At 47.4% G+C, this 19495-nt stretch overlaps 1 protein-coding gene and 1 long non-coding RNA gene across 2 annotated transcripts in view; one reads left to right on the top strand and one right to left on the bottom strand.

Moving 5' to 3' along the window:
* LOC125758489 (uncharacterized) overlaps positions 1-19495 on the bottom strand; it is a 210298-nt gene that overhangs the window by 8405 nt on the left and 182398 nt on the right. The gene's annotated exons all lie outside the window — the stretch shown is intronic.
* LOC119394503 (uncharacterized) overlaps positions 1-19495 on the top strand; it is a 146385-nt gene that overhangs the window by 60997 nt on the left and 65893 nt on the right. The window contains 1 exon segment of the mRNA XM_037661808.2: positions 12965-13021. The gene's annotated coding sequence lies outside the window, so the exon portion shown is untranslated.

The following is a 19495-nucleotide window of genomic DNA, read 5'->3' as shown; positions in this document are numbered from 1 at the left end:
TATATATATATATATATATATATATATATATATATATATATATATATACGCACACACAGAGATACACACGCCTTCATTACATACACCGTTTTTCTCTCCATCGCTTCAGGGCTTTTCAGCTGAGCCCTTTCGGTTAATTCTTTTAATTTTCTACGCTTTTATATATCGCACTGTAACGCCTTCTTCGCCGTCTCGTTTCTGCTCCCGACCATTTTCTTTTTTCGTATTATTTCCATGGCCCCCCTCTGTGCGCGAGACGTAATTTATTTTGTCTTTCGAAACTCTACGTCCGAGCGCCAAGTGGGCGGCGGCACGGGGGGGGGGGGGCGAGAGTGGACAGCAGCCCTCGCCCATCACGCGCTGCCTTCTCGTCTCGCCACTTCGGGTACTTCCATTTTTTTTTCTTTTGCCTTATTGCCCGCATTTAATTCTTTTGCGCGTATTTTACACTCCCCCAACTCCCGCGCAGCATTCGGCGCCTTCGATTTTTACGTGTCCCGCGCACGTTCGTGTCTGCTTGGCGTCCGAGGTCCTCCTCTCTGGACGCCTCTCTGTGCGCGCTCTTTTTTTTTTTCTTTTCTTTTTTCTAGTCTGAGCTGCTCCGAGGAGGTTACGAAGCCGATATTTCTTTGCCTAGTTGTTCAGTTTATTTTACAACTCCCAAATACCACTTTGAGAAAAAACAAATTGCCGTAAAAGGAAACGAAATTCCGAAAAGTTCTTATCTTCCTTCGCTCGAGTTCCTTCTCAGCCCGGGGTCTTCGGCTCGCGGTTCTTCCCTCGCCGTGGCTTCAACACTCGGGGCTTTGCTCCACAGCCTGCCTCGTTTTTCTTACTCTTTCTTTTTTTTCTCTCGCTCTTATCGGAACTGTTACTCGCATAGCGAGGTTTACTTTTATTTCATCGCGGACGGTACCCCGAACCTTGTAGTCTTGCCACTTGTGTGTTCACCAGGCTCGCTTCTTCAACATCGACCAGCCAGGCGGTGATAGCTTCGTCGAGATTGCGTTATGTCGCTTTTCATTTATTTTTATTTTTTGCCCCCGAAAGCATCCCGCACTGATGCCCGGCCTTCGCATTTGTGCGGCTCTCTGTCCAAGTCCTCTAATTCCCCGTCTTCGTTTTTTTCGTCTTTGCGAAGCGCTCCGATGTGACATCGCCAGTGCGCCTCCCCTTCGCCGTTGTTGTCCACGGCGCGTTCAAACACGAGTGGGCTTCTGAAGCGAGCTACAAAGATGATTAAAAACGAGAGGAAAAAAAAAAAGAACGATGCCAGCAAATAAGTGTTTTCATCTTTTCTAAGCTGGTAGGAGTGGTCTCAACGCGCGTGCGTCGGTTTTTTCGTGTTGCAGTCCGATCGGCTTACGATGTTGTCGCTTATCGTCAAAAATCTTCGCGGCTTTCACGGGAGCGAAATTATCGGTAGAAGCGTATATAGTGCGCCGCAAGATCCCTTTATCGGGCTTTCATAGACTGCGTGCTTGCGTTTGCTCTGTAGTTTATACTCTTCAAAGGGAGTATTTTGCTGCAATTGGTTTCTCCATCCCCTGTACGGGATTATAAAAAATTGTTGCTCGTTCTTTCCGGCTATCGCACTGATTACACGCTGCTTTGGAAATTTCACCGTGTCTTCTCAACGAACGCGTCATTGCTGGCTGCATCGATCAACACCCCCCAAACCGCAGGAAGACTTGAAGTTAAAACATTTAACTGAATTCGTCCGGATTGGTTTGAAGATGAACACTTCGGATTTGTGGCTGAGTCGTTCGGGTTTAGAGCACCGCGGGGTCGCGAGTTCGATTCCCGACCGTGTATAGTGGCTCCCTTCCTTATAAGGGCGAAGCACAAGAAAGCTTCGTGTAGAACGAAACTGGAAGCCCTCCATTACGGGGTCTTTCATAGCCTCTGTGTGGCTTTGTGGCTTAAAACAAACAAACAAAAACAATCAGTCGCTCTAAATGACATATTATTATGAATTCGTGCGCTTAGAATGTGCGGAGTTTTTCATTTGATTCACATGAGCACGAGAGACTCATTTTCTGCTACGGTGCACGTTGACGGAACGAACATTTTTTAAAATATTATTTCTCGATATTGACGGGGCTTACGACAGGGTAGTTCCGTGTGTATGGGGTATACACGGAATGGGGTATGGGTCTCTGCTCGACAGTAATATATATATTACTGTCGAGCAGAGACGCAGCTGACGATGCCGTGGAGCTGCCGAGAGACATAGGGACAGAAATAATGTACTCGTGGCCAAAGCTGTAGGATCCTTTCTTCGTGCTTCAAAAAGACGACTGGAAAACAGTTGACTTGAGTTATATCAGTAATGGACAATGAGGGTTTCTGTATATGGACGACACTATGTGGACTGTGCGAGGGACGAACTCGTGAATACGACTGGCAATATATTGCATTTTTAACACGAACAAAGTAGAATTAAGAAGCCATGTTCTGAGTCGAGCAATATAAATACGTACGCGGATGTATGCGTCAGTAAAGGTAATAATTACTCAACACATTGGCGAAGATAGTCGGAAAAGGAAGGTGAATGCAGTAATAATTAATGAAACGTAGTTCATTTAACTCGAGAGATCAGATAGAGTTCGCTTAACTCTCAGGCCAATAAAACTTGCTGCTGGGCGAGTTGGTTCATACTTGCAAGGAAAGAATACTGATGCGCACACACATAAAAACACGGACTCAGGAGACTCGGACGAGGTCAAGAGGGAGAATGTTATATCTTAAATTATAACACCGAAGAGATAGAGCAATAAAATAAAAATAAAGGGGGAGGGGGGACAGCAAGAAATCACTGAAAAGGAAAATTAGCATAGGCAAGATGCATGCAGTGAAAGCTAAGCGAACAATAATGTTATCAGCAATTTAGGTTATATATATATACAGAGTGTTCAAAATTAAGCTTTATGGTTGTTTCAGCACGGGAAGAACGTGAAAACCACCTTTGCAGATAAGTTATGTGTATCCAGGGGGACACAAAGTGAGGCAGTAATTATGGCTTTCAGCCGCCCAATTAACTAAGATTGAATAATGAACTTTTTAATGAGTGCAGCAAGCGGGCATGTTTGTATTGAAAAGTTTGAGGCTGTCGCGTTTCTACACATTTCCACTTGGAAGAATTCTTCTAGCATGTTTTTGCCCCGAGATATCCCGCTGCAAAGTTCAATTGCGGTTTGCATGATTACGCATGCAAGATGTTCCTCCCTGATGTGACGAGCAGTGATCGCTTGCTGTCGCCAGCCGGTAGCAAAAGGGTGATCGTTATCGTCTTTTGCTAGGCCTTCGACCCGTCGTCAGATTAAACGCCGCACGCAACTGGCGCGGCACATCGCGGGAGGAGCTTTGCGCCAGTGCTCACTGTCTTGCATGCGTAATCATCCTGTCTTTCCTGTCTGCATGTGCTCTGCCTCATGCCATCAGTGAATAACATGTTCCGTGAATATCCACTTTCGGGTGATCACAAGGTCTCGCGTTCAGCCCCGCCCTACCGACTCAGCTCGCACTGACGGACAGGGGCCAGGAACTGCTGGGAACGTATGGGTCCCGTCACAGAATTACCCCGTCTGGTGACTGTGTGCACCACCGTTTGGGCTCAATAACAGTTGATTCATCATCACTTTCGGGTGAAGTCGTTTCACCCTTGCGTCCCGTCAATTTGGTCTGTCCACCGACGCGCCTTCAAGTTCTGCCATTCTAAGCAGGGTGACGCTTCAAAGGCTCCGACGGAGGAGACTTACGTCTTTTTACGCGACATTAGTGGCTGATTTTCATCGGCTGACCTGCGTCGCACATCCGCGTCGTTTCTTGGCTCAAAACAGCGGCGCCAAACAGGGCCACCGTCGTCGTCGTCGATGCAGAGCGCGTTTCGAGCCCGGCTCGACGACCGACAGCCCCGGGCTTTGCGTGTTTGCCTGCGTTCTTCTTTTCGGAGCCCCGATAAGCTTCTTCTTGTGCTTCCGACACACACCGAGCACAGCGCTCGCGCGCGAGTTTCGTGCTTCCGGCTGTCGTGTCGCGAATAGCCAGCTGCCTCCGCGGCCGTGCTGCGAGACACCCGTGGCGACTCGCTAATGCCCCCGTTCTAATTCCTCGTGCGCAGACGCGCCTTTCTCCTTGCTGCTTTTGAGGTCGCTATTTTGACGACTCGGATTGCGCCTTGCCAGTGTCAAAGCAGCGGACACCGTGGGAGTCGCAAAAGAACCCCCCTTCGATGTTGGCGGTTCCGTGATCCGTAATCCTTCTCGGGGGTTTGCGATGTCCCGGGTTCGAATCTCACCGCATTATATCGCGTTGACGATAAACAGAAAAAGTAAATAGAGAAAAGGAAAGTTCAGCACAGAAATTGGCCCCGTTAACTCTCTCAGTATTCTGTCGTAGACTTTGCGGCGGCTCCCTCGACAGCTGCACGCCCACGTGCATCACGGGCGACTTCACAGTGCTCTCTCCTTTATGAACTATTATCTTATCTCTTACAGACTTGGTTGTTGAGAGTTACGTAACGTGGCCCTTACGCACAACACTCCTCTTGTTTTTGTACAACGAAGCTTTCTTTTTTTATATTGCAGAGATATGATGGAGTATGGATGAGGTGCCGTGTACCTCAGTCTCTCCACAGCAATCAAGTTTTAACGGAATAGAACAGATGCTTCAGCACAGCTCTAACCGTTGGGGCGCTGCAGTACGGACCCCAAACGATTCGACCACCTAGCGCGAATCGAAATTAAAAGTATTCGAGGACTATATGAATGCGAATCATTAACGTTCATTTGAACGCCCGAGTGAGCTATAGCAGCAGTAGCCTGCGGTGTCAGCGCCACACGTCATCGACGTCTTGCGCGACGATAGACCGAGGAAGCTGCAGAGTCGCCGAAGGCGATAATTTCATAACACGGAGCCCGTTGCGTTGCTTTTCGGTCAGGACGTGACATGTTTTGGTTCCGTGTCGCTCCACGTTGCCCCGACAGCGCTGACCGGCTGTTCGAATAGTATGAGTGTGCCGAATAGTCTTGCTGCATACTTTAGTCAGTGTCACGCTGCTGCTGGTATGAGCGACGCTTTTTTTTTTTTTAATATTACGAGGTAGTGCAACGAAAATATTCTGTTCGCAACCGGGGATATGTTATTCGGTTTGCTGCTCACTGGTGAACAAACATAATTGTAGCCGAGTAATTTTGGTCAAGAATTGGTCAGAGGCGCGGTATTTCACAAATCGCCGATTCTGTTTGAAGCGGATTTTTCGTATCTACACTCTTAAAAAAAAGGTAGTAATACTTGCTAACTTTGGGGTTGTAACGGCTTGTCACATATGTTACAACCCTGTTAGTAAGCGCAGTTAGTAACGGCAAAGGTGGTAACTGCTACTACCTTTGCCGTTACTAACAGCAATTAGTGACTGTTACTACCCTAGCCGTTACTAACCATAGGTAGTAAAAAAGGTTGTAAAAAAAAGTAGTAACTGACACTAACGTGTTCATTTTGCCACATTATTAACAGTGTTCAAATTCATAATGCCACACTACGAAACAACATCGGCTAATCTTGCGTGAAGTGTCATGAACTATAAGAATACAGAGACTCAACAACAAGTTCACTACGCGCCAGTACTTACTAAGCGACTCCCGGGGTATTTATAGCCCCTACATTGGAGATGCACGACTGGTACCGGTGAGCACCTGTGTTTCACGATGAATTATCAAAAAATGTGACCCTAAAGAACCCCACCCTACTACCGGATTATGTGCGCTTGGGGACGTAGCACAAGACTTTTAATCAACCGTATTAAAAGAAACAATATATCATGCCTATTTGCTATAAAACTGGCGCAAAAAAGCATTATGTACAGCGGCCGAGACAAGGTACTAAGCCCACTAACATAGCCTCAGTGCATTTCAATGAATTCATGTGCTAGTACATAGACAGTAAAAAGCTAATAATAATCATTCCTAAGGTTTCACGTGCCAAAACCACAATATGATTGAGGCGCGCCGTATAGTGAGGGACTCCGGATTAATTTTAACCACCTGTGGTTCTTTCACATCCGCCTGTCATGCTAGCTTGTTGGGATTTATATTGTGTACTAAAACGCATATAGCACTTGCTTACACTTCATTAACTTTTGCTCCTCCGTTTTCAGAATAGGAGAATGATGCTTAGAAATCGCGGTTGCGTAATTTAAAAAAAAAAATTATATTTTTTTCTTAATCCATGGACATTTTCTTCACCATTTTTCGATTTAAAATGATGTGTCGAGACGATTCCAGTTATAAGTTAACACAATAGGTATTAACTACAATTTTAGATTAAGTATAGTTAACGGCCAGGTAGGAAAAAGGTAGTAACGGTCCATGAAAGTTAGTAACGGCTGCAGTTACTACCTATTTGCTTGCAGTTACTAACGTAGGTAGTAAACAGGTAGGAAAAAGTTAGCAACGGTTGCAGGTAGTAACTGTTTACTAACGTAGGTAGTAAACAGGTAGCAAAAGGTTAGTAACGGTCCAAGAAAGTTAGTAACCGCTGCAGTTACTACCTATTTGCTTGCAGTTACAACCTTTTTACTAACTTTTTTTTAAGAGTGTATAGTTCCACGGACGTGCCGCGAGGCATACCACGCGCTGATCAGTTCACGAGGTCGTTCCTACTTCTGCAGCGTGCCGATAAGCGCACCTCGTTGCCAGTTCGTTTTGTTGGCGTGCCTGCACACTCTTAATAGTGTCTTGCTATGGGTGTAGCCAGGACCGAATTTGGTCCTGTCTACAGCCAGCACTTTATGAAGGACCAAATTAAGAGTGTGTCGCTTTATGGGCGCAGATCTGCGGCATGTTCGATGATGATGGCCGAGTGCTTTCATTTTTCGCATGGTGAACAGTATCGGAAGATTTTACGAGTTTCCCGTAGAGCCGGGAGAATGAGAATGCGGCGACTCGGTGTCGTCACACCACACGACCACTCTTTAGTCGCGGTAGTACCCGATCCGGATCAAGTTCTCGAGCACCGGTTGTTGCCACAACTCCAGCTGATCGAAATCAACCCGGAGTTCCCCACCACAGTTTGCCTCGTAATCGTGGTACAAGCAAAACACAAGCGCGCAGTGGTTTTCGGCGACAAATGCAAATCCGCAGGGCGTAGCAAATGTTGTTCGTATCCATGGCCTATAACATACTCGAGCGGTCACATCCGACGAGACAGGATCTTGGGGACATCTTGCTTTTGTCAGGCGGCTCCAACTAGACGGATTCCCGACGGCAGCGAGTTGTTTTCTGATCCTCTTTAATTCACTCGATGCCATCGTTGCCGCACTTGAGAACCCTTTGCGCCTTCCTCGGCCTCGTTATCTATATAGTTCCGTTCGCTGGATTCAAGCACGATAATCGCCCCGCATGCAGCCGGTGCTTTTTGTGTCATCTCACCGGTTGAGCGCTGAGCACCAGATGCTTATACAATGCATCACATCTTGCTTTCGTAATGAAATGAATGAGCCGGCCGCCATGCGCGCCGGTCACCAGGCGTTTTAATCGCTGAGCACTGCAAACAGCTATGGTAAAGAGGCCCGCGAAAACTATACACATACTAATCGTTTTTTTTTTTTTTCGTCAGCGAAAGAAACAACTTGGTCCCTCTCGTCGTATATATCCTGCTTCTCACGACGCAATGTTTTTATTTTTGTGCACTTCGTACGGCTAGGAAGTCAGCTGACCAGTTCGCAGCTGCGCGACTCTGCTACGCCACGGCTCCGCGAGTTCGTAGCCCGTGACTTGGCACGCCCGAGCAACGCAGCCGACGACACGAAGCATCCGGGCATTACTGCGCCTGCGCAAGTTTCTTCAAGGGGCCGATAAATAGGAAAACGATTTGGTTCATGTTAGTACATCACTAGAAGTATACTGACTGCTATATACAAACTATGAACGGCACAGTGAATACAGTATAGTGCCGGTCATCGCGATTAAGCCCGCGGATCATATATTTATCAACTGTGAATGGCTCCCGTCTGCAGCTTGCGTAAACCAGCCAATCACGATCGAGAAAATTCTACCCGGATCAGGCCTGATAGCGATCAAAGGTGACCGTATACGACACCGGTATAAGAAAAGACGACGATAGATCGAACTATAACTACAGATCATTTTTTGAATGTTAAATATCTCATCGTCACAGCACGGCCCTTGCGGTGAAACTGAAAACTAGATGGATAAGCCTGTCCGGTAAAGAAACGTTATAACGCTCGACATCGCGCCCTTGTTATCATCCCCGGCGGCCATAATGGGGTTGCCATATTGAACGCTGATCGTTACAAGTCGTGCAGCACTGAAAGTTGCGGCAAGTCGGCCAAAGCGGTCGTTATAGTAGCACTAGACCTAGTTGGCTGTCTGCAGCAACTCGTCACATATTCATTTTGTTTATCATTGTAGTGACAGCATTGTCATTATTATTGTAATGGCAGCAGAGTTCTGACAGAATAATTTAGCAATGTAAAGCGATTTAGCGTTTCACTTTAGTGTCTCTGTAAAAGAGAGTCGGCTACGAGCGGGCGCGTTCACGCTAACGACGGTCTTCACAGTATGTTGTGTGGAAAACACCCGAGTGCCGTGGACGATACAAGAGCGCGAGGAAGACACGTTTTTCTACGAGCACCGCGTTGGGCTCTATCCCCAGCGCGGCCCACTTCGGGACGCGCGCGCACAATTTTTCTTTCTTTGCCTCTTCAGAAATTCTGGAGCGCCGAGGAAAACTGAAATTGAAAAGCGCGCGCGTGCGGTGTGTAGAGCGGCGCGGTTGCGAGAGGAGCGTGGCCCGCCGCGTTTCCTGGCCGACATCGAACGGCGGCCAGGACCCTGCGGGAAATAAACGAGCGAATCTAAAGAAGCCAGCCATCGTCCTCAGTACGTCTAAAAAGAAAGCAAAAGGTGACTGCACGGTCTTTCATGAATGATTCCGAGCCGAGATGGCGTACGCGAATCGCGAGCGGGACCGTGAACGCGGCAAAAATTGCACTAACGACGGCCCAGCCTCATTGACCGATCTGCACGGACGCCGAACAGAGCGTGTCGCAGCGCATTGGCCTCGATCGGTTCGCACGACAAACGCAGCCTTGTATCTGTGGGCCTTGTATGTACCCTCCGAGAATGGCTGCATCGCCGTGTATCCAATCACGGAGGTCGGTTGCTGCGCGAGACGGCCGAACACAGCGGCTCATGTAACACACTCGTGTAAAGAGGACACCATATAAAGGTGGTACCATCAAATTTCAGTGTCGATGCTCACCACACCTGTTCATCAAACAAAAAGCCACCAATTGACCAATGGTAGAGCCAGGAATTCTTTACGAGGGCGGCCGTTCGCGAACCCCTCCCCGCTACGACTAATATGCTGAATACATTCATTCTCTGTTGTCTGTCCCCATGCAGTGATGGTCCAACTGCGCCATTTTGCTACAGTCCTATTTCTGACAGTTTACGGCGCCAAAGATAACTATATATACTATGGGCCAGAAACGCTGCATGGAGCGTTTCTGGCCCATAATATTCCTGTTCTGGCGCCACACACGGCTTTTGCATATGGCCGGGGAAGCCACTTCCGCCACCTATGTGATTTATCTCATCTGCCTAAACCTTGTATGTGATCTCCATTATTGACCGTTCGGTATGTTTACTGCTGTCTGGGAGCTCGTTGCTCTTGATAAGGAGGTGGCGATAATGCAGAGACAAGTGATTTTTTCTTTTTCCCGAGCCACTGTGCGTATCGTGAGCTTGACTTGCATCACAGCTCTCGATCCTGCTAGGCCTTTTGTTTCAGGCTGCTGTTGTAGCATCCTGGCACGCAGCACGTGAGAGAGAGAGAGGATCTTCATTAAAAGAACATATTTTTGCCGGCGTCTGTATACCGCTGGCATGCTACTCTGTGTATGGACCAACCACCGCATTTCATCCATGTAAGGCCACTACAGATCGCTCGTTAACGCAGCTCGCCGATGCACCCGATACACGCAGCTGAACGGCTGATCGTGCCGAGTACAAGTCAGTAGCGTAGCCAGAAATCTTTTTTCGGGGTGGGGGGGGGGGGGAGGGGTGACGTACATAAGCCATACTTTATGTATGTTCGTGCGTGCGTTTGTATGTGTGCGCCTATGCTTGTTTTCTCGCTGTTCAGAGCGTGCGGTCGCGTAGTTATGTCGAAAGTGCAATGGAAAATTATTTATCTGCATTAAAAAAAACTGTTAATGGAAATTGTAAACGGATATAGTGGAATGAGCTCTGCCCACTCGCCGAACCCAAGACTGTCTTCGTGGAATCTGCAGCTTGAGGACCCCTGCCACCGGCGGATCCAAGGGGCGATGGATGGAGGGGGGGGGGGGGGGGGTCTGTAACTGCAGTCAACCCCCCACTCTCTCGAGAACCGGGAAGAAATGATGTTTTAACACTTGTCACTCATGGTAACCGCATGTGCCATGCCCACCTTGTCACCAGTGCTTCACCGCAATGCAAATCTTTCATGTTGCAGTGAAGCCAGCATGTGACAGAATTTCAGTAACGCTTTCGTTTGGGCTAGTTGACGTATACATGGAACATAATGTATGGCTGCGCTGAGAAACACGGACAAGGAAGAGCAGGCGCAAACTTCCAGCTTTATTACGGAATGCCTATAGGCGAGCCCATATCAACATGAATCGCGCATCACCACCTGCTCTGGTTACGCCCCCATCGTGACACTCGTATCAGCGATTCGTATTATCAGCGTATCGTATTAATAAAGTGCGCCTCAACAACTTCCCTTTGCAGCTTGTAGTTTGATTTGGACAAGAAGACCGTGTCTTTGAACCTCGGCGTGCATCCGCAACTCCTGCAGTGAAAATCTAGGCGCCCCCCAGAATTTCGTGTGAACAGCTTAATTGATGGCTGCTCTCTGGCTATTGGTCTTGCCTCCTTCTTTACATTAGAGCAGCATTTCCTTTTTGCACAATAATAAGAATATGCACTAAAAAGGTGCGAAATTACTGTTGTGCCGCCACAAGTGATCCCAAACTACATTTTGTTTACTCCAAACCTGCTCCGGAACACAGTTTCTTCTGCTCCAAGTCTGCTCCAAAACAGCTTTCTGCGTGCTCCGAATATTGCTCCAAATCCTAAACTTGGTGGACCACCACTGCCCACGCGAACTGACGGGCATTGCGAGCTACTGTCGAATAGCCGACTTTCAGCCAAGCCTGCAAGGCAATGGTTTTAGCCGCGAAAATTGTCCTTGCCGACCACAGCACTAATAACGAATAACATAAGCTGGCCTCATAGCAGCTTTATTAGAAACTTCCTTCGAGTCAGTGTGCATTCGGTGAGGCAGAAAGACGAAAAAAACATCAAGACGGGCGAAAAAGAGGTTACTCGGAACTAACTTTATTCTTAGTGAAATGCGTAACGTAGCTTTCCTTCATAGAATAAAGTTAGTTGCGAGTGAAGACGCCCTTTTCTCCCACCCGCCTTTTCCGTGGTGTTAATTGTGCGTCTTTTTTCGTCTCATTACCGCCCTTACCGAGAAGCAGTCTGCGCGCATGCCGTTCCGAAATTGAGAAGTTGGCAACTAAGTACCATATACGTTCACTATATAGCTAGCTCTCAGAATATTGCAAACACGCGCTAAGCTGCGCCAACAGCATTCTTGAAGACAAAGCTTCGCTTGATTCACAGTAAATTCCGTTAAGACGAACTCCAAGGAACCTCGACGATCGCCATATCGGACTGCCTTATTAACTGCCTCAAAACTGTAAATGAGTCCATGGTGCATGCACCCAAGTGAATTCTGCTGAAAGAAACAGCCTACAGCCCAATGGGAGGCACCCTCAGAGTGGCCGGGTGCAAGGCGCTCTCATTGAGCGATTTCAGTGAGGAAGTTCACGAGAGCTTTCGTTGCATGGGATGCGCGTTCGTCCGAGAACGTATCTAAGCTAAGGTGTTAAATGTCTCTGATGTTTACATAGTTAACCATGTGCGTATATAGGGTGTAGTGTCATATATGGCACTATCGTACGTTGCATACAGTGGTGACCTTATTTTTTTTTTATTATATGCGGATACTATGTTTGCTTCTTTTTTTTGTCCTGATGTTACTGCAAAAACGCTCTCTGACAGTTTTCTCTCTCTCTTTTTTGATCGCCCTATTCAAGTTACTCCTGTTACTGCGAGAGAGTTGTGAGTAGTATGTTGGATCCCTTAAGAGCTAAGGAGTGGCCGGCGCCCTGTGCTCCAACATCTTCTCGCATCATATCAATAATAATAATAATAATAATAATAATAATAATAATAATAATAATAATAATAATAATAATAATAATAATAATAATAATAATAATAATAATTTAGTGCGGGAGACGAGGGACAGTCGAATCCAGCTCTCGAGTTCATATTTTCATCTTTTGTCGTCTACCATGTGCGCGCTGATTTCGTCGATAAATCCTTGCGCTCGTCGCGGAAGAAATAATGCCTCTAAAAACGCATTACTTTTTATTTTTAGCGATGAACCGTTGGCAACTGGCTCAACCTCCTGTCGTTCTATCCCTCCTCTCGCAAAACGCACCCACTAAACGTTGTCCCATTAATTCTTCGAATTCTTCCCTGAAACTGTTCACGTGTGGACGTTTCGCATAGATATACTTGCCATCCGTTGGCACACGAGGATGTTGGCTCCCATTTTACGTGTTGCTCTATTCTGTTACGGTTAGGGCAGGTAACTCTTGCTGCCTCGAAATGTCCCCTTGCCGAAATGTCGGCTGCAGCGACGACGTATATTATTCGACGATTTCTCATCAGTTCAATAAATTAAATCTGCCGTACGCGATTCGAGACTTTCTTATTCCCCTTCCTGTACTATTTTTCCGAAGTGCTGTGTGCGCATAACTATGGTAACAAGTAATCGTAACGTACGCATAACCACGGTCTTTTTTTTTCCCCTTCAGGTTGCCAACTCGAGCGCCGCTTCCCTCGACGTTCCAAAGTGACCGCAACCACCGAAGGTGAGTAGGCCGGATGTTCTGTGCCCGTTTCGCGGAAACGTTTAGCCTGTGCAAGATGCGGAAAATGAAGTTGCTTCTTTTCGGCGCCGGTGAAATGCGAAGTAATTAGCTCGCGTGGAGGTCGGAGACCTTTAAAAATGACCGAGGGGATATTTTCTCAACGCGATTTCTTATCTGTTGTCGTGTTCGGCCTCTGTTACTTTCTAGTAACCTGCCTCTCGCCAAGAAATTGCCGAAAGTAATCGTAGAAAAACGGCTTCCAGAGACTGACACGAGAGGAACTGACGAACCGGCATGTGTTTGTTTTCCTCCCCCGTCGGAATGCGGCCGCCGTGGCCGGGGATCGAACCCGCGTCCTCGATCTTGTCTGCGCGACACCTTGTTCCTACTAAGCGACCACGGCAGGTTGATTCACCGCTTTTGGTGTTCGCAAGTGTGCGCTTAAAACGTTATCAAATCTTTCAGGGTACGTGAAATACAACGCGAGATAGATCTGAAAACTCAGTACTCTTATGAGTACAATGATATGAACTATAAGCATGCATCATAGAGCCTGAAATTCTTGCTGAAACTTGCAAGAAGCGAACTGCAGGGTGTCGATGGACTCCTTATCGGGCTGTGTTTTTGTTTTTTGTATTTTTTTAGCATCTGGTTTACGACCGTCACCTTATCGATGGGAATCTCGTGAACCGAAACGCCGGCCGTGAATGTGATGCTTCTTCAGCCGCGCAGATTTATCGGCATGTATATGACGCCGTTCCGGTGAGCGTGGTTCGCTCGCGATCGGCAACTGCACGTCGGACGCGGGAGAGCCTTGCTTGCACAGCTCGGGGTCACGTGACCCCGAGAAGAAACGTCACGTCTGACGTCATGCCACCGCCGTACAGTCACTGGTGAAATGCAAGGCGTTGCACAAGTGTCGCTGTTACGCTCTCTTTTTCGTCACCAAAGTTTTGCACTCACTCGCGTACAACCGATATGCTGCTATAGCCGCAAAAACTCGAACAAACGCAAAAAGTATGCGCTTGTGTTTTTAAAGCAGATAAAGATAACGCGCTGTATTTATATGTGCTCAAAATAAACATGGTTACAATTATCTTAAAAGAAGAATATTTATTTGTACATTTCACCGCGCTCAGCTACTTGATCATCTCAGTTGCACGTAGTTCCGGACCTCTCCTATATGCGACCGGTGCGAACAGTGAAGTGTGAAATGCACCCGGACGGTAATTATGAGTGACATGTGTGTTTAGAGCGCGCAAACTTTTATGTAGCTCTTCGTGCGCCTTTGAAAGGAAACTCTTGAGCTTTCGCGCTGACGTTTTTTTAAGTGAGTTCACAATCAAAGTATTCACGCGTTCCTCTTACGTTTGATTATTAAGGCGTTGGTTATAATCATTGCAAGTTAGACTATTCAAGCGGCTGCCAAAGAAAAAGAAAAGATTGTTTCATCGGCCTCACATAGACAGATGAGTTAGAGCAGGGGTCTCACTCACCTCAGCCAGGAGAGGGCCGGAACAGCTGAAGAAGGCAAGGGGAGGGCTTGAACAAGATGACAGCTAACGTATTTGAAAGCAGGCCTTTCCACTATCTCGCATAGGGGTCACTTCTGAAGGGCATTTAGAGTCAGGATTCGAGCAACGTCGATACCGATCTGCAGAACGACTGAAATCGGGACGCCGATTGTGAGACATGCAATGTTTCAACGCGTGGTGACCGCATGGGGTGCCTCAAGAAAAGAATGCTTGGGACCGCCTGTGTAGCTCATGAACATACTTATTAAGAAAACAAAGAAAAAATATGGGACGAAGGCCGCGAGCCCTGAGTGGAAGAGGGAAAGTGCTTGCCGTGAGTGTGTGTGATGTGTATTACATTTCTGCGCGGTTCTTAACTGTCGCCGCCAAGAGGCAGCATGCGCGATAACCTCCACATAACCCTATACCTTGAAGCTGGTGTTGCAGTGTATACCTGTGAACGGGAATATTTGGCGGACGAGACGCAGTGTGGACGGCCCGCTAACAGGGTTGCCAGGTTTGCTGCTTTGCGGCCATTTGGCTACTTCTTTTAGGCCGGTGGCGGCAGAAAAGACGTCTTGGCTACTTGGCTACTCTTGGGCTACTTTCTTTCCTCGATTAGAACCGAATTATCAATATCTTGCGACGTCGCAGTCGCTCAGGGTTTTCGAGAAGACTGTGTCAAAACATGGCTTGTTTCCAGCTCCCAAAATTGAATTTGGCGCTCGCATTAGTCAAAGGAAAGGACTTTTTGGTGCGTGGCTGGGACTCGAAGGGAGAGCTGCTGCGCGGGGCCTCATGTCACTGAACGCGACGAGCTGCACTCGTAAGTGAACCTGCAGGATAATCAAAAGCGCTCTGCACCCAGGACGCTTTGCACTCATCGACATGAGTAACCGAATGCCTGACGAACTGTCCGTGTTACATTTCTTAGAAGTAGGCACCGACTCGGGATGATTAACTGTTCGTACTTCGTCATCGCGCAAGATACGATTGCGAAATTATTATAATTTATGCTTCAGTCCCGGCAGCTGTGATCTTGAGCACACTCATGCAGTACTCAATTTTATTGTCGCCACAAATCTGGTACTTCAAGTCCTTAAAAAAAAAAAAGTCATGCAAGACGCGTGAAGTGCGTGTTATTTCAACAGCGCTAGAAAGTCATCCATGTAGGAAGTCAACACTTTGTGCTTGAATCTCAGCAATTCTGATTTTGAAGTGTTCATGCTGTACTTGCTTACATTTCCGCCATCTTGCATTTAGTCATTTAAATAAGAACGTCGCAGTTGTTTTCAAACAGGTGTGGCTACTTTTGGCTACATTTACTGCCCTTGGCCGAAGCTGGCTTTTTGGCCAGTTTTCCCAATTTTATGGCTTTTTTTTTTCTTTTCGACCTGGCAACCCTGCCCGCTAACGTCTGCGTACACGTTGCTTAAAACAGCGGATATGCGGCATAATCCAAGACTGGAAATCACTTAGCCAACATTAGCGAGTGATGTGATCGGAACCCTATGAATAAACAAATGTAGAATCAATTTCCCTGAAGGCCTTGTTGAAATATTTCGTGGTGATTGATTAAGAGTCCTCTCAGGGACACCGTATGAAGTCGACTTGGACGATTGTGTAAAGGAAAATACGGAAAATTCCTAAAATTGCGCACATTTGATATACCCGTTTCGCTGGTCGCTGTGGAAACGAGATGAAGGACGCCGATACCGCCGTGTGTTCCAGGGAAGGCCGCAACGGAAAGCTGGAGAAATACAATGGCGTCATAATGGATGGGAACAAAAGAGCTTCAATCATAACGAAATAGCTCCCGTTAAAACGGTAGTTTATTTTTAAACAACCTTTATTAGTTTAAAATTACTTAATGTTTCTTTTCAGCATCCATTTAGATCCATTTGTCGACGGAGTGTTTCCCACTCCAGGTCTCTCTCACGTATTTGATTGAATATGGCAAACTATTTCTACAGAAGCCTCCAAAGAAGTTCCGATAAGGGTAACCTAAGCACTTTTAACCAGGTACATTGCGGCCTTTCGTTCAAGATAATTTGGTTTGTGGGCATGCGCAGTGTAGCCGATATGGCATCTGGGGAGGAGGGTATTTGCGGAGCAACGTCCTTCGCTGCCCTTGACCTTAAAGCGACAGCGCGTTTTTACGTTCGATGCGCGCACTGTTTGGAACTCGACCAGCGCGCCAGCCTGTTTACTGTTTGCGTTGAAGCGGATGCATGCCGGCTGCTATGCTCGCTGTGACTCGTGCGACCATTTCGCGTGCACGGCTGTCTAAAGCGCTGAGCGCACGACATTGGGCCGAGATATGACAATAGTATACCGACTCTCCTGACAAGCGATTAAACTGTATGCGTTACTTTTCTAGAATGTCATTAAATTACAATACAAATTACAGCTGAGTCAAAGTAGCAACATTAGCATCACTTTTGTAAAGGTAATGAAATTTCATTAACAAAAGTCATTCAAGCAACGTTATTCGAGACTTGGAGTTCGGATGCTACGCGGCTTTTCTGTGGGCCTGCCTCGTTTCCGCGCATGAAATTTGGCCCTCGGGTTAACCTGGCTTTGTAATTTTTCTGTTGTTTTCTAGTCAATGTCTTTTTTATGCCGTTAGGGACGCGCTATGTTTTACTCAAAAGTAATAGCGAAAGTAGGGAATAATTTACCCGAAGGGACTCTGCTTTAAGTAATTACGCTCTAAATTGTAATGAGTTAGTGGGGTGGAGGGGGAGGTGGCGAACGGAAGGGATGCTCGAAGCACCCCCCTCCCCCTATATATATATATATATGATGTGTGTGTGTGTGTGGCGGAGATAGAGGAGAGGAGCTATCATGGGTGCTACAACAGGATATGCACCGAGAGTTCGCAGTCGATCTCGGGGGTCTGCGAAACTTGTATGCGAGAGGGGGGTTCGTGTTTGTCGTTCTCTGCGGAAAAAAAAAAGAAGCAAAGGCTATACGTGTCAGTGTCCCAGCTGGGTACACTTGTTTTCTCCTTTGCAGCTTGTTCAGGGTGAAACAAATGCAAACGCGTCTTCGTTTGCCTTGTGCGTACTTCGAAGCGAGCTGGTTTGGCGGTGAGATGTTGTGCATATAGGCGACGGGATGGTTTCCGTTAGTGCATTGATGTCATGCGTTACAGACGCGCGTGGCGTACCGCGTGTTTCGCGATGATCTTTCTGGCGTCGATGAACTGACATTGCGGGAGTTCTGCTTCGAAGGTTGACGTCACGTAGCATCCGCTATATAGTATCACTTTGCAGAGACTTCACTGTGTGCCGTTCACCTAAATAAGCGCACATTTAGAATACAAGGGCATTAAGGCAGCTATAAATATCGACAGAGTGTAGTTAGAACCAGGTGAATGTTGAGGACTGCATTCATGGCTAGCTGAAACGAATGTTGCTCGTTGATGTCGTCTTTGTTTCTTACCTTCTTATGTGATACACCGACAGGGGTGCTTAGGGGAAGTGGAATGGCGATGAGTGAGGTCACTCGTGCACGAGTGACCTGTTGCGAGAACTGCTTCCAAGCACCAGCAAGATCGGCGTATCTACGCGCGGGAACTCGTTCAGCCTACGCAGCGGTTCTCGTACTTTCTCGATGTATCATCTATGCGGTATACGGAAATTAGAACTTAAAGGGGCAATTCTAATTGCAGACGCAACCTAACGAAGTGAATGCACAGGTCACACAACTGAATAAACATTTTCACGCATGATGATTTCCAGCGTAATATCGCGGAACAGTTCCCCGTTCCCATTGAATTTGTCGACAAGAGGTGTTCGCCAGCGCGGCATCCCTGTGACGTCAACGGTATTGAGAGCGTCTGCTGTAAGGATCCATTCTAAACACCTGCAGGCGAGTGTATGACATTCTCGTCAGGCAAACACGGACACAGTGATGAGACACGATGCTTGACCAGTGTGCATGCAGCTACCCTGTTATAGCTTCCTCTCAGCGGGAGAGGTATTGCAGTTATATCGCACAATTCAAGCTCCGAAAAAAAAAAAAAAAAAGGCGCCGTCTACTGACCAGAGGGAGCTGCGTTGCTCGCATTCGCCCGTCCCAAGTTCGCTGACATTGGCCGTTAGGGGCACGCAGGAAACAGACGCGCGAACGCGTCCCCCCTTCTGACCCGGCCACATTCCGCCCACTAATGCAGGGAGGGAGACGCGCGCATCGCGTTCCATTTTGACCGGCCCCGTCTCAAAGTTGCTTTTTTTATCCGCCAGGCTGTGCGTTCTGGCGCTGCAGTCACACGCGAAAAGTCAACTGCACGGTGCCTTATCCTTGCAGCACTGCCGAAGCGACGAAGAGTACACAGGCAGTGTCGATGACAGCGGCAACCAACCTTTTTTAAGAACGGAGCTCTTTAAGCTTTTTGTTGCGCCGGGTACTGCGAACAGTAATTATCATCATCGTGAACCGGTACGCGTTCGCTTCGTCGTCCTTTTCAACTTGTGCTTCGCTCCCACAGCATGTGCACCGATTTCTCCGGCGTGGCCTGTAATAGCCCTGATGGGCGAGAGGAGAGAACGAGCACTTACACACACAGAGAGAAAGAAACAGAGACAGAAAGAGAGAAAATCTATGGCGAAAAAAATTTTTTTGGTGAGGCGGCGGGATTCGAACCCGCGTACCCTCGATCCGAGGGCGAGCGTCCTAACCACTCGACTGTCTAGGCACGCTAGGAGAGCATAGCATAGACTTGTATATTGTAGTATAGTAAGTTGGCGGGAAAAGGAACTTGGGAGGAGAGACGGGAGGATGAGGAAGAGAGAAAGAAAGGGAAAAAGACAAAGCAAGGCAGGATATAAATAGAGAGAAAGAAAAAGGAAGCGATTTAATGGAGAGAGAGAGAAAAAATAGAGACAAAAAAGACAGAAGATAAAAGAAAGAAATCCCTTCAGGCTGTGCAGCACTAGTGCGAAGCATCGCGTAA

The sequence above is a fragment of the Rhipicephalus sanguineus genome, chromosome 5, assembly GCF_013339695.2.
Source record: "Rhipicephalus sanguineus isolate Rsan-2018 chromosome 5, BIME_Rsan_1.4, whole genome shotgun sequence".
Taxonomy (NCBI): domain Eukaryota; kingdom Metazoa; phylum Arthropoda; class Arachnida; order Ixodida; family Ixodidae; genus Rhipicephalus; species Rhipicephalus sanguineus.
This window is presented reverse-complemented; position numbering and strand designations above follow the sequence as displayed.